The sequence below is a fragment of the Rhipicephalus microplus genome, chromosome X (genome assembly GCF_043290135.1).
Source record: "Rhipicephalus microplus isolate Deutch F79 chromosome X, USDA_Rmic, whole genome shotgun sequence".
Lineage (NCBI taxonomy): Eukaryota > Metazoa > Arthropoda > Arachnida > Ixodida > Ixodidae > Rhipicephalus > Rhipicephalus microplus.
The window spans coordinates 125,724,425-125,738,211 of record NC_134710.1 but is presented as its reverse complement, the minus strand read 5'-3'; the positions used below and the strand labels follow the sequence as shown (position 1 = coordinate 125,738,211).

Here is a 13,787-nt window from a genome sequence, read left to right as displayed (position 1 = left end):
TTGCAGCCCATGATGTCTTTTTTATTGCTCCGGACGGTAGTGAAGGCCACCCAGTATCCGGAGCATCGGCGAGCAACACCCATGTTGTACGCACCACGTCCCAGGGATGCAGAAAGTGGGCCAGCGCACGCGAAGGGAACGTCGCATACAATTTATTTCACAGAAGGTAATGTCTCCTGCACTAAAACTTGGATAAAAGTATGTATTTTTCTCCATGCGATAATTGTTGTCAAACATCAAGCGTGAAGGTGACCGCGGATACAAATAATCGTGTGGCTGGCGGAGCACAGTGAGCGACGATGAAAGAACAATGTCTGCGAATGGTCTCGTCGCTGTAAGTATACACATATCTACATCACTCTGTAATACACCGTGAGCAGTGGACATCTACCTATTGTTCATTTGTGACTATAAAATAGCGACGACGAAAATTCTACACGAGCCGCAGGTTCCGATCACCGGTGGTCGTTTAGCCGTACTCCTCGTAAACATAGCGACGCCGTCGGCAAGCCAACACGGTGGCATCGGCGGGACGCCTGTCTTTTTCACCAGCTTTCCTGCATGCCGCTGCTATGTTTGTGTTTGTGGACTTGTGTACCAGCGCTGCGAACACTGGTTCGGCTGACATGATCGAGATCGAACGCTAGGTGATTGTTCGTATTCTCTGACTGGAGGGATGTTGAAAGTTAGATGAATCGATGTTAAAAGCTTGGTGTGCTTCAGTGCTACGAATTGGCACACGTAAGCTTTCACGTTATTGTGTCAATGTTTATTGTTTTTTTTAGGCCGAGCAAACGTCACCTACCGGCACTACACGGGAGGTCAAAATGCTGTGCTATATATAACCGGTAGTTCGTTCCGTGTAGTGTATAGCACATGTGGTTAGTGTTTGCCGGGTGTTTTTCATTCAAATATTATTGCGTGTGTATGTCTATGTATAGGTGTTTGATTACAGATATACTGCGTTCTTCAGCACTGAATAAATTGGGACAAACATAAAATATACTACAAATGTGCCTGGTCATCATTCTTTTTCATTCGTCCAGACGGTTCAAATGTTAGTCCCACTGGAGCATTCTACGAGGACCAACATTTGAAGCAAGTGTATTAAGTGCTAGGGGATAACAGTTGAACCCCTGCAGTTCTTCCTGAAGTTAGTTCATTAGTTAAATTTATATGGCAGCGCATTTAGTCCCCTAAAGGATGAAGGGCACACCCCACTTTAGTCCTTTTCGGCTTAAAGTGTAGCAAAAGAAACGCAGAGGCTCCATAATTTGGCGGTCGCTGCGGTCTTAGAATAAGGTACCCAGACAACAGGCCTCCGACAGGACTACATGTTCAAAACAGGTGTTTCAAAGTGATCGCATCTGACGTGCCTGGGTCATCAAAGCTTTTTGGTTGCAGTCAAAGGCGGAGGGCCGAGTATAGGGGCGCGACACCGAAGGAGGGCGTTAGCCGCGGCTTTCAGCCAGCCGAAGTTCATTGCCGTTTCAACCACTTACAGCAAAAGCTGTTATGAGATCAGAACACGCATCATGCGTGGCTCCGTAGCTGCCCGCCGCAGACCGCCACCACCACCAGTGCCACGTAACCAGAATCGAACGAAAAAAAAAAACTCGGTAAATAAAAAAAAAACACTTATGAAGTTGGGGTCCACTGCGTGACTGCCCAGTACTTTATCACTGAGCCACGCCAGTGCTTGGAACTCGTTTTTAAACTGGCCTTATTAGGTAGGCTTGATATCGGGAAAGGAATCACGTTAATATGAGTAATAAAGCGTTTCAGACTATCAAAGGAACGGCCAGGTGTCATACAATGCGAATTGCGTAACGGGTGGGTTGTCGAATGCTCCAACCCAGTAGAAAACTTGTTCTTGGTTACCTATTCACTGTGGGGTATACCCATTTGCGGCATATTTCTTCATCGTCGTCAAACACTGCCTAAAAAAATTGCACCAAATTTTCAACAAGTGTACAGCTTATACCGTGCTTCTCAGAAGAATGAAGGATAAAAGCATAGTAAATGCCGTCTTACTACCAAGAAATTATGATTATTAATGTCGTAGTGGGTACCCGGCAAGGTTGCTTGCAGCATTCCCTAAGGAGTGATCAGAAATGGTTCTGAACGGTCATTCTTCAAGCAGCTTTTCCTGTGACTGCGCTGCACCTTTCGCGCAGGCCTGGCATTTTTTCCGAGGCCGGCTGTCCACGAACTACGCGGCATTACATGCGGAAATAATCCCCCCGACACCCCTTAACTACACCATCGCTTGCCCACCTCCCCGCCACCGCAACGAAACACTGCTTTGCCCCTCTCACGAAAATACCCTGGCGATGCCAATGTGCCCAAAATCCTTATCGAGTATACTCTGAGGATAGTGTCTTCTCTGCTCGTGCGTAAATTGTTATCGTTCTTAGTAAACGGCTTTTATCCTTTCGACGTGGCTCCGCTTATGGTAGGCCTGTAGGGTAGCCACTTCGACATTTAGGAAGAGCACTAGACCCCTGCGAGCGACATATATTCCTTGGTTTCTTCAATGCCTTGTAACACGATTTCGACATGTCCGGCGCTCACACTAGAACAATATGTGGTAACAATGCTCGAAAGCTTCCAAGGCTTTCACGGAATGCGCAGCATAGTCGCAGTAAAAAATCCAAGGGTGGTCTTTTGGAATATTCTTTGAACAACCTTGGGAAAAAACTACACTTGCATGAAAACGGCTAGACTATAAACTATCATAATTTTAGCGTAGTAGAGAAACGTGCACTATTGAAGATGGTGATGATGACGTGCACTATTGAAGATGATCATGATGACCTAAATGTATGGCTCATACCAACCATTCGAACAGTATTCGTCGTTTCTCGTAGAAGCGTGGTACCCGCTACACGCCTCTAAGGCGTTAGATAGACTATGTTGATGCTGTGGTTGACTACAGTGAAGAAATATGTGCGAGTTTTTTGCAATGAGCGGAAAGAATGAAATTACCTCAAGTTACGCAATTGATATTATGTGCCATGTTGTCACTTCTCTATTATGAAACGCTATATTACGCCTCTTAGGGTGATTCCTTAACCAACATCAAGACTGCACACAATCAGTGTTGGATAGCACGATACATTTATAAACTTGATACTGATACACTGCCATCGAAATTATGGTTTCAAAGAAAAGGTGTTTTTGATTCTTTAGTTTCTTGTCATCTCTGCAATGTACCGGACACGCTGGAACACAGTTTTATTTGCTGCAAGAATATGTTTAGTGATATCTTCTAATAAGCCTACAAAAAGGATTCACATACTATAGTTTACCTTCTCCCAGCCTCCCACGATGAAGCGCCCTTACGTATGCTTTTTTTTCCCCTTAAGGTATGGCACAGTCTGTGGAGTACGTGCATCCAAGACCATAACGCAGACCAACCATGTGCTTCAAGTATTAGGTTATGCATACAGCTCTCCATCTGAGGAAATTGATGAAGAACTTAACATCACACCAGACTTAAACCCCTTCTTGATGAGATCCTTATCAGCTTCCTGGTGCGACAGGTTTTAAAGAAGTTTTCCCGTTTTTCTGCACTTGCACAGTGTATGATTTATGTAAGCTTTTGAATGACTGTCCAGTGCTTGCGCGATTATGGTCGTTAAGTGAATGCTCGTCTAAAGTGTTTCGCCACGTGCAGTGTCCCCATGCTATCACTCACAATAAGCAAAATATTAGAAATAAAGGTATTGAGGATGAAACAGGGTTCAAACCTGGGCTCTCTTCTTGGCAGTCCAGTATTGTAGTACATGCAGAGAACCTAGAAAAATTAACATCTTCCCAAAAGGAATCCTGATGGGATGCGAAGAAGCAGCGTAGCGCATGGACGCCATGGCGTTTTTGACTCGAATCTAGTGGTTGGCACGACTTTACCATTCGCGAACGCGATCAGCTCTGCTAACCCTCGCAACGCCGTTGGCTACAGGGTTACGCCGAATCACTTGGGTAGTTGTTTCACTGGACAAAAAAGATGCGCTTTCCGCCTTCCTCTCCATTGTGGATAATGAGCCGAAAGAGTGTCCACTCGATGTGTGCTCGAACGTTGGGAGTGGTGGAGAGGGTGAAGTGAGAGAGAGGTGTTACGCAGCAAGCGCGTGGCAGACGAGGGAGAGAGTGATATCACCACACACGGCGAGGGAAGGCGTGACCTACTTGGCACCAGCCCAAAACCTGCGGCGAGGGAAGCGCGCTGTGGCCCGTTGGCACAGACACATGGATGGACAGCGTTATACAGGCCAGACAAAGGGCTGCTTCGCATCTAAAAGGAATTACCGTTACGTCTACATAGCACCCGTTTCTTTATGTTAAAAGCGAGGCCAGTGTACCTTATGATCTAATAATGCTCTTGGGATTGCGCACTAGTTGGCAAATCTTAAATGACTTTGGAAATGGGCATGTAGCAGTGCAGTCTGTGCGAGAATATTTTCGCGAATCTGTGTCTCATTTTGTTGAAGTACTGTAGGAGAAAGAGGATGTACCAGAGCGGACTGTGTGAGTCAAACTATTCTTCCGAAGGCCAAAGTATTGATCAACAGTCAGCTCAGAGCTGATGGTTCTTCATTGCACTTTGTGGGTGTGCTACTATCCTGCATTGCACTTTGTGTGCTACTTTTCTTTATTGTTCTTCATTGCACTTTGTGGGTGTGCTACTATTCGAGCATGTCAACAGTCTTGATATGCAAGGCGATAAAAAAACACAGAGCCACGCCGGTGTTCGAATCTACAGTGTAAAAAGATCCTATGAAGGTGTTATGCCGAGAAGGAACCACTTTAACATATTCAGTATAGCGTGGTATAAGAAAAGAAATAAACAACAAGGCATGACCATGATGTGAAATCTATGAACAGGCATCACAGAATATATAATGCGCAACAGCTGGGCTATTCCACACTGCCAACCAAATACAAAGGACTCAGCCGAACTCTATCATGTGCACCCTGATCAGCCACCATATAAAAAGCGTGCACAAAACGCTTTACAAATGCGCACTAGGTACCTTGCTCCTCCGCATAATGAAGAATGATGGCGTAGTGGATGCTTCCCTACTTGACAAAAATAATTCGTGGCGTAGTGGGTACCTTACAAGCGTACTGTATTAGTAGCCCCGAGAGAATCAGCAAGCTCCTAGAAACGCTGCTCTTCCAGCTTTCGATGTGGTTATAGTGCGCTTTTCGTGAAGGACTGGCATTTTTATGTGAAGCAGATTTTTTATTAGCCTCTGTACACTCTAAAGCAAAATTACCTGAAAAAGGAGTAACAGAGCCCAATAAACGCGTGCGATGAACGGATTGACCATTGAGGAGCAACTACAGGGGGAAGCGTGTGGTGCGAAACCACTTACTCTCCACTAGAGATGAACCGCCCAGGCATTGCAGGCAGCGCGAAAAGCGTTGCCAAGGTGACCAGCCCTTCTTCTCTACAGAACACATGTCCTTCTCCTCCTCTGCTGGCTCAGTCTTTCTCCGTAATTTGCTGGTGGTGGTTGCGTAGCGTCGCACTCGGGGTGCTCGACCACGGCCGCCTGGATTCGACGATCTAAGAATTACGACGTGGTGCTTGTGTGTACGCTTGGATGAGCGTGGGATGCTGCTTTTGCGTTTCGCTGCACCTAATAAGTCTGGAGCAAGCCTCGACAGGTCACCACGCCTCGCTGTATATCTCTGGCTTCAAGATAGTCACGACCAACACACGACAGCAACAGTTGTGAAGGCCAATATGGCGGGCGACAAGAACAGGCCTATCGGATATATACTTCAGTCCGACTCAGGGCAGAAAACAGCGCTGGATTCTAAGGCAAGTAGGTTATCATTCTTTATTCTACTCTACTTGTCACGTGTGCGATACCGATCGCGCTGGCCGGCAACAGGCTCGGTTGTGTTGTATATCGCACGCACAAAATGCATCGCGAAGGTCAGCTTCGGCGTCTTCAGTTCGTCAGAGCTTCGCTACTGCCTGGAAATTGGCCACCATTGCCGTCGGCCTCCCGTACGCTCGCTCATCGAGTGCATGCCTGTCTTCGCCGCCACGATGAGCTCCGTGGTGACGATATTGGGCTGAGACCTCGTGGCTGTCTTGGGAGTCGTCGAAAACACGTTGTGGGTTCTCGTAAAGAGCTTGGTTGTAGTATGTCACGCGCTGTAAGTGCACCAGCACGGGCTAGCGGAGCTTTCGCTAGCGTCACTGAAACTCACTGAAAATTGGTCACCATTACAGTTGGCTTTCCTGTCAGTCGGTCGCAAGCAGCTCGGCGCAATCCGTTGGCCGCGGCGGTGGACTCGCGTTTGCGCGCTGCACTCGCTCGAGCTTGTGGGAAAGGGCCGCATTACCGTCGATTTCTTAGGCGTTAGCTCCAAACCAGCTCGGCGCTGTTCGTGGTGGCGGCCAAGCGTACGATCGCTCTCCTGTTCGAAGTTCGCTGGCAGCAGGCACTCCGCATGCAGTGCCGTGTTTGGTCTCGCGTTCGCTTGCTCGAGCTGAACGACGTAGCTCGCTTACGACTCGTCGACTTGTTAGCGGCACGGTGGTTCGCGGAGTTGTGACTGCGGCCGCCGCTCCTAAACTGTTGCTCTACGGGGATCGAAATAGTCTTTGACGATGTGTGAAATCACGGTGAAATGATTAGCATGTTATATCTCACATATGTTTTCATTTCACCTTGCACGTATTTCTCATATGCATTTGTATTCATCCTCTGTCACGTGTGACTCGCAATTTTACACACTTATTGTGCAGCCGTGGGCACACACCGTGCTGAAGACTGTGCGCTGGCATCTGCGATGCCCGTCATCCATCTCTTTCTTCAAAGCAGCTTAAGAAGGACTGACCTTAAGAAGGACTGACCGGACCAACCATTCACGTTGCGTTCAGGCCATCAATAGTCATCTTTGGTCCGACACCACTGTCCAAGCCAGCGCCAGTGTCGAAGCCCAATGACGTCCAAACTCTCACCATGTTTTCGTGGACGTTGGAGGACCTCTTCCAGACTACAGGCATGGTGTCAGTCACACCGGGACGTCACTATTACAATTAGTTGAGCATTATTTATGTAGTGGTGAATGATATCAGTGTCATACCCTCGTAATTTTATGTTTCTTTAGAATGTAATAAACAAATTATGCTCGAAAATTTTTTTTGTGTGTTACCATGCTTTTGCCATACTTTGCAATGAAACATATCCGACACGTACAGGTATGATTATCGAAAATCATCTGCCACTTTAGGTTGTAGTACAAGAGATATAAGGAGTCAACAAGTTCTCGCTCAGGTAACCTGTACGTCAAAAGCTGTTATAAACAGTAGCTTTGCGGTGCGTGTTGAAATAAACAGAAGAACACATCATGAAGTTTGTTGACACCTAATACTGCGAGCACTTGTCTTATACAATGAACTCCTGAAGTTGCATTTTCTACCGTGGTCATTGAATATGTCTGCTATATATATTCTGCGCAGTAAACTCATGAGTGTCTCGGCTTCTCGGCGTCACGGGTCTTCACGACGTGCTATATACTCAGAGTTCGTCAAGAACCAGTTTGTCCCGCAGAATACCGATGAACCCCACTACTTGCGACAGATCCACCAAAAATGACGAAAACAACAGGTATCCCAACAAATAGCTGATCATTTTATATCATCTGAAAAATCCCACTCCACGACTGATCCACCGTGAATAAAGCAAACAAAAGTTACCCCACCAAATAACTGATCATTTTAGTGCATCTGAAGCACCCCTCTTCACAATGCTGGAGAGAATTGAAACCGGGCATGTATGGACGAAGAAGACGAACCTTATGCTAAGCTGACGCCCGATGCAGTCTATAGACGGCGTTATAGTTAAACCGGAAACGCCCTTCCCTACATGCCCGGTTTCAGGCTTGACACCAGCAAGAGCCTGATCAATTAAATCTCTCTCGAAACACTGGATTCTTTGCGCCTACATTGGTTTCACGTTAGTGGAGCTAAGACACTGTTGCCTACATGCTTCGCTTTCGCCTGTTTTTACTACACCCTGATGCTGTATTGATAAATTTCTGCAAGCGGTTTGACACGGTTTTTTAACTTCGGATCATTAACAGACCACCATTTATGCGTTATAGATCTTGACTTATGAAACAAAATTTTTATGCGATCTTTTGTAATATCAAGCACGCGTAACGCTACACGTCAGTTTTCAGGCACCCCTGTTTTTAAAAGCGTGCCATTTACTTACTATGTTGGACGCGCTCAGACGATCAGTGATAATGAATGGCGGAGCTGTCAAAACACATAATATGGCCGCGCTGATAGATGTATGTATGTATGTATGTATGTATGTATGTATGTATGTATGTATGTATGTATGTATGTATGTATGTATGTATGTATGTATGTATGTATGTATGTATGTATGTATGTATGTATGTATGGATGGATGGATGGATGGATGGATGTATGGATGGATGGATGGATGGATGGATGGATGGATGGATGGACGGACGGACGGACGGATGGACGGATGGACGGACGGATGGACAAATATATGGATGTATGAATGAATGGATGGATGGAGTCATAAATGGGCGGACGGATGGACAAATATATGGATGTATGAATGAATGTAAGTATATCATTGGTTCTTTCTGAACATGCTTTAGCACGTTGAGGACCGCTGCCACGTTGGAACTGAAAGATCATGTATTTCTCTCTGATGCGTAGGCAGTCCGTTTGACTGACCTTAACTGTTGTCCTCTGCTGTCCAAACAAAACTCGGCGTGCCTACGCCACTGAGATAGATAGATAGATAGATTGAAAATGTTTGCCGTATGCAAAGAATTGCTAAATCAGGGAGACAGAGGATAGTCAGAATCGATCACTTGGTGCAATCCACACAGGACACAAAGGACCAATACAAGGCTTTTTGACACTAGCGATTACCCCGATTCAAAAAGAATGCTGTAACACTCGTCCACTCATTGGGAACAGCCCCCATCTGTAGTGTTTCTCGGCTCCGAAATTGTTTTTACACGTGCACTCATCAAAACTCTAGCTTTTGATTAGCTCCCCTATACAAACAGAACAATCTCTGGAATGAAAAAGGAATCGAATGGAAAGGAAAATATTTTTGTCCTGCAGTCAAGGAGAAGAAGCCGAGCTCACGCAGAACACGGCGGCCCGACGTTGTGCTTCTGAGTCTGGTCGATCACTGGTTGCTCAGTCCAAGCGACCTCTTCTAGCGTGTTGTGTACGACTATCTCGAGGAGTTTTGTAGCGTTAGCTACACTCGCCTCGGTGAGCCAATTTCGCGTGGCACTGGTCTGCGCATGCTCAATGATACTCCACCGCCGCCGCGCGCGGCTCGCCGCCAGTGTGCGCGCAATTCGATGCGCTGCGATCAGTGGTGTCACGCACCGGAGCCGGCACCTCCCTGGCACTCGGCCGTGGCCGCGCGCCACTCGCCGCCGCCGGTGAGCGCTTTCCAGAGGAGTGCCTTCATAGCCTTGGTAGACATATGGACGCCGAGGCACGCGCCTTCCCTGTGCAGTTTCAGTCTGACACTGCGCTGGAGCCGCTTGATAGCGCCTCTGACGGGCGTTTGCCACTGTGGTACAGCCAAGAAGAAGGAGAGTGCAAATGGTGCTCAACGGTGCAGTAGAGCGGAGAAGCTTAACTCAACGGATCCCGAAGCAGTTGCCCGGCAAAATAAATATATATGTGCCACATATTACGTATACCGTGTGTGTGTCATTGGAACAGCTGCAAGCATGATATCTGGAAAGCTAAGAATAATCAGCTGAACCTTTCCTAACGCTACGTATATCCTGGCATAGCTGAGCTAAGCCACTGCCATTTTTCGCTGCGGAGTGGTGATAGCGAGACCGATGGTTCAATTGAAGCGCTTTAGAAGAAGGGCGTTGAGGAGATCGCGCTCAACACGTGGCCATTTGTATATAGCGGTGACTTAATAAAAGTGGTATAATAATCGGTTTTTAGGATTTTTAATTCCATGCAGCGCACATACTGATTCGATGACACTAGTAAGAAGCCCTGTAAGTCAGATTTTCTTCATTTTACAAATTAAAGGCTGCGAATTTGTTTAAAAATGAAAAAAGAAGTGTCAGTGTATCACGCACTTCTGCCTTCTTTCTCTGTCACCTAATCGCGAGACATCGAGCCGGTGGGAGTGCCAACTGCGTTTGCAAGAGCTGACGTTTCTTTCTGCCTGGTTCTCCGTGTCACGGTAGGCAAACCTTTCACACCTCGTTCGTCGGGGCTGTGTTTGGACAGCATCGCAGCGAGGACATGTGCAAAGACGAACTTTCTACCCCCGTGCTTCCCTTCGGGACATCGGACCTACCCTGCTGCTGCCGCAGACAGTGGTACTCATGCCATGGCTTATCGTGTGGCTTCCACACTCGCACGCTACAGCCTAGCATCTACATCATACAGTTGTCGCTTGACGCAAGTGGACCTACATTGGCGTATGTGTTTGCGAAGTACCCGTTTTCGAAGATGCCTCCAGTGCCTTCGACCAACCTGATGTTCAACATGCCGATTCTCCAATATGGGTTAAAAGACCGAAGCATGGGCAAGAAGGAAGAGCAAGAACTCCCGGATATCGAGTCCAAGGCCGTCTTCCCACCAGCCTTTCATGGAGACCGGACCAACCATTCACGTTGCGTCAAGGCCGTCAATAGTCATCTTTGGTCCGACACCACTGTCCAAGCCAGCGCCAGAGTCACAGCTCAATGACGTCCAAACTCTCACGTGGTTTTTGTGCACTATGGAGGACCTGTTTCAGACTACAGGCATGGTGTCAGTCATACCGGGACGTCACTATATCAATTAGTTGAGCATTACTTATGTAATGATGAATGTTATCATTGTCATATCCGCGTGTTTTTATATTTAGTTTGACTGTAATAAACAAATTATGCTTGAAACTTTTGTTTTTGAGTTACCCTGCTTTTGCCATACTTCGCAATGAGACATATCCGACATATACAGGTATGATTATCGAAAATCATCTGCCCCTTTAGGCTGTAATATAACAGATATAGGGAGTCAACAAGTTCCCGCTCAGGTAACCTGTACGCCAAAAGCTGTTATAAACAGCAAGCTTTGTGGTGCGTGTGAAAATAAACAGAACACATCACGAAGTTTGTTGACACCAAGTACTGCAAGCACTTGTCTAATGCGATGAACTCCTGAAGTTGTATTCTCTGCCGTAGTCATTCAGTATGTCTGCTTTATATATGCTGGTGAGTAAACTCATGGGGGTCTCGGCTTCTCGGCGTCACGGGTCTTTACGGTGTGCCATATAGTCAGAGTTCGTCATGAACGAGTTTGTCCCGCAGAGAACGGTTGAACCCCACTACTCGCGACAGATCAACCAAAAATGACTAAAACAACAGGTACCCCAACAAATCGCTGATCATTTTATGTCATCTCAAAAACCCCACTTCACGACTGATCTACCAAAAATTAAGAAACAACAGTTACCCCACCAAATAACTGTTCATTTTATTGCATCTTAAACACGCCTCTCCACAAAGCTGGAGAAAACTGAAACCAGGCATGTATGGAAGAAGAAGACGAACCTTAGGCTAAGCTGCAGCCCGATGCAGTCTTTACACGGCGTTATAGTTTACCGAAAATGCCCTTCCCTACATGCCCGGTTCCAGGCTTGACACCAGCAAATGCCTGATCAAATAAATCTCTCTCGAAACACTGGATGCTTCGCGCCTACATTGGTTTCACGTTAGTGGAGCTAAGACACTGTTGCCTACATGCTTCGCTTTCGCCTGTTTTTTCTACACCCTGATGCTGTATTGAGAATTTTCTGCAAGTGGTTTGAGATGGTTTATTAACTTCAGATCAATAACAGACCATCATTTAAGCGTTATGGATCATGACTTATGAAATAAAACTCTTTTTAAGCGATCTTTTGTAATATCAAGCACGCGTAACGCTACACGTCAGTTTTCAGGCACTCCTGTTTTCAAAAGCGTGCCATTTACTTACTACGTTGGACGCACTCAGACGCACAGTCATAATAAAAACGGTGGAGCTGTTTAAACAAATATTATGGCCACACTGATGCATGGTTGCATGGAATAATAGATAGATGGATGGATGGATGGATGGATGGATGGATGGATTTTATTGGTTCTTTCTGAACGCACTTTAGCACGTTGAGGGCCGCTGCCACGCCGGAACAGAAAGATGATGCATTTCTCTCTGATGCGTCAGCAGTTCGTTTTAATGCCCATAAGTATTGTCCTCTGCTGACCAAACGAAACTCGGCACGCATATGCCACTGATATATATATATATATATATATATATACATATATATATATATATATATATATATATATATATATAAGGGAAATGAGTGTATACCTAAGGGCTCGTTTTTTCCGTGTTTTAACACAGTACTAATAAAATCTAACAGACAGTAATGCCAAGGAATGTACAGGGGAAGTTATTAGAACCAATGAAGTGTAAATAAGAAGAAAGAAGAAAGAAAAGTGGATGAAAAAATAACCAGCCGTGAGCAGGAAACGAACCTACGACCTTCGAATAACGCGTTCGATGCTCTAACCACTGAGCTATCACAGCGGCCTTCCCTCCATCCACTTTTTTTGGGGGGGGTTTATATGTGAATGTAGAAGTAGGAGTGACAGTCAGCGCCATCTATAAGCCGAGCGACGAGTGTGAAAACACTCTTATTCGCATGTTTGGCGTCACGTAGCACGTGAACTTGTTATGAGTGGGCAGCTGATTAATTGTCCCTCTTATACAACCTAAACACACCAAGTCTGCCAGCACGAGACCCTCGTTCAATGAAATAAGGGAAAAAAGTGTATACATAAGGGCTCGTTTTTTCCTTGTTTTAACACAATAATAATGAGATCTAACAGACAGTAATGCCAAGGAATGTACAGGGGAAGTTATTAGAACCAATGGAATGTAAATAAGAAGAAAGAAGAAAGAAAAGTGGATGAAAAAAATAACCGGCCGTGAGCAGGAAACGAACCTACGACCTTCGAATAACGCGTTCGATGCTCTAACCACTGAGCTATCACAGCGGCCTTCCCTCCATCCACTTTTTTTTGGGGGGGGGGGGGGAGGCGGTTTATATGTGAATGTAGAAGTAGGAGTGACAGTCAGCGCCATCTATAAGCCGAGCGACGAGTGTGAAAACACTCTTATTCGCATGTTTGGCGTCACGTAGCACGTGAACTTATTATGAGCGGGCAGCTGATGAATTGTTCCTCTTATACAACCTAAACACACCAAGTCTGCCAGTACGAGACCCTCGTTCAATGAAATAAGGGAAAGAAGTGTATACCTAAGGGCTCGTTTTTTCCGTGTTTTAACACAATATTAATGAGATCTAACAGACAGTAATGCCAAGGAATGTACAGGGGAAGTTATTAGAACCAATGGAATGTAAATAAGAAGAAAGAAGAAAGAAAAGTGCATGAAACAATAACCAGCTGCATATATATATATATATATATATATATATAAACATATATATACATATATATATATATATATATATATATATATATATATATATATATTTATATATATATAGATAGATAGATAGATAGATAGTCTGAAAGTGTTTGCCATACGCAAAGAAATGCTAAATTAGGGAGACAGATGATAGTCAGAATCGATCGCTTTGTGCAATCTACACAAAAAAGAAAAGACCAAAACAAGGTTTTGTGACACTAGCGATTACCTCGATTCAAAAAGA

The 13,787-nt window shown here is 45.5% G+C and overlaps 1 protein-coding gene across 1 annotated transcript in view; it reads left to right on the top strand.

Moving 5' to 3' along the window:
- LOC142775735 (uncharacterized) overlaps positions 1 to 13,505 on the top strand; it is a 62,080-nt gene extending 48,575 nt beyond the window's left edge. Inside the window, exon 2 of the transcript XR_012886959.1 lies at positions 7 to 13,505. The gene's annotated coding sequence lies outside the window, so the exon portion shown is untranslated. The remainder of the gene's footprint in view (positions 1 to 6) is intronic.
- The last annotated feature ends 282 nt before the right edge of the window (positions 13,506 to 13,787 follow it).